Raw genomic sequence first — 1,842 nt, forward strand, 5'->3', positions numbered from 1 at the left:
TCTATGTGAAGAAAACTACAAACTCCAAAGAAAGAAATCAAAGAAGATTTAATTAAATGGAGAGACTATGTTCGTGGATAAAAACACTCAATATTGTTAAGATGTTTTGTTTTCCCAACTTTATAGATTCAATGTAATTCAAATAAAAAGCCCAGCAAGCTATTTTGTGGAGATTAACAAATTCAGATTTATACAGACAGCCAAGAAACACAAAATAGCCAACATAATACCAAAGAGGCAGAAAAAACTAGGGGAATTAACACTACCTGACTTCAAGGCTTAGCATAAATGTATAGTAATCAAGACAGTGTAGTATTGGTAAAAGAATAGACAAATTGATCAACTGAACAGAATAGGGAGCCCAGAAATAGATCCACACAAATATACTCACCTGACCTTTGACAAAGGAGCAAAGGCAATTCAATGGAGAAAGGCTAGTCTTCTCAACAATTGCTCCTAGAAAAAAAGGCCATCCACATGTTAAAACAATATGTATAGGCACTGACTTCACACATCTCACAACTCATAATTCAAAACAGATCATATACCTAAATGTAAAATGCAAAACTAAAACTTCTAGAATATAACACAGGAGAAAAATCTAGTTGACCTTGCATTTGGTGATAACTTCTTATACTAGACCAAAAGCACAATTCATGAAAGAAAACATTGATGATATGGACCTCACTTAAAATTAAAACTTTTGCTCTGTGAAATGCACTGTTAAAAACATTAATAGACAAGCCACAGACTGGGAGAAAATATTGCAGAATACATATCTGACAAATGACTTGTATTCAAATATGCAAAGAAGTCTTAAAACTCAACAACAGTGCTTGCTTCGGCAGCATATACACTAACATTGGAACGATACAGAGAAGATTAGCATGGCCCGTGCACAAGGATGACATGCAAATTCGTGAAGAGTTCCATATTTAAAGATTAAAAGAAAAAATTTTTAAAAACCCTCAACAACAAGAAAACAAATAACTCAATTTTAAAAGTGAGCTAAAGATCTGAGAAACACCTCACCAGAGGAAATATACAGATGGCAAATAAACATATAAGACTATATATACCATACACTATACACCTAAAGACATAGTAACATTTTATGTCATTAGAGAAATGCAAATTAAAACAACAAGATACCACCACACACCTATTAGAATGGCTCAAATCCAAAAACTGATAATACCAAATACTGGGGAGAATGTGGAGCAATGCAAACTCTCATTTATTACTGGTGGAAATGCACAGTGGTACAGCCACTTTAGAAGGCTGTTTGACGGTTTCTTACAAAGTTAAATATGTTCTTACTATTGAGCTCAGGAATTGCACTAATAGCTATTTGCCCAGATGAGTTGAAAACTTATGTTCACATAAAATCTGCTAGGAATGTTTATTACAGCTTTGCTCATAATTGCCAAAAACTGGAAGCAACCAAGATGTCCTTCTGAAAGGTGAATGGATAAACAAATTGTAGTATATCTACCCATGCAGTGAAATATTATTTAGTACTTAGCCATTAAAATAAATGAACTATCAAGCTGTAAGACCTGGAACAAACTTAAGTACATATTGCTTGATAAAAGAAACCAGCTGAACATATCTAAGGTCTCCAATATAATCTTGAGTAGTAACGGTAATAGAAAGTGTCCATCCATCTATATCATGTTGTAAATTTTATTAAAATGCTTCTAAATTTAACCATCAATATGTGTTTATGGTTTTTGCATTTGCATTGATGTCAATCATGACATTAAGGGGTGTCTTTCTTTTCCTCTTTTGCCATGAAGTTTTTGTTTGTTGTTGTTGTTTTTTAAGAATCATGAATAGATT

General features: G+C 32.9%; 1 non-coding gene across 1 annotated transcript; it reads left to right on the forward strand.

The window, feature by feature from the left end:
- The first annotated feature begins 832 nt into the window (after positions 1 to 832).
- On the forward strand, positions 833 to 939 carry LOC119467526. The gene has a single exon (XR_005196065.1). It is a non-coding gene; the product is annotated as a U6 spliceosomal RNA (small nuclear RNA).
- Positions 940 to 1,842: the final 903 nt, after the last annotated feature.

The sequence above is a fragment of the Cebus imitator genome, unplaced genomic scaffold (genome assembly GCF_001604975.1).
Source record: "Cebus imitator isolate Cc_AM_T3 unplaced genomic scaffold, Cebus_imitator-1.0 Scaffold299, whole genome shotgun sequence".
Classification (NCBI taxonomy): domain Eukaryota; kingdom Metazoa; phylum Chordata; class Mammalia; order Primates; family Cebidae; genus Cebus; species Cebus imitator.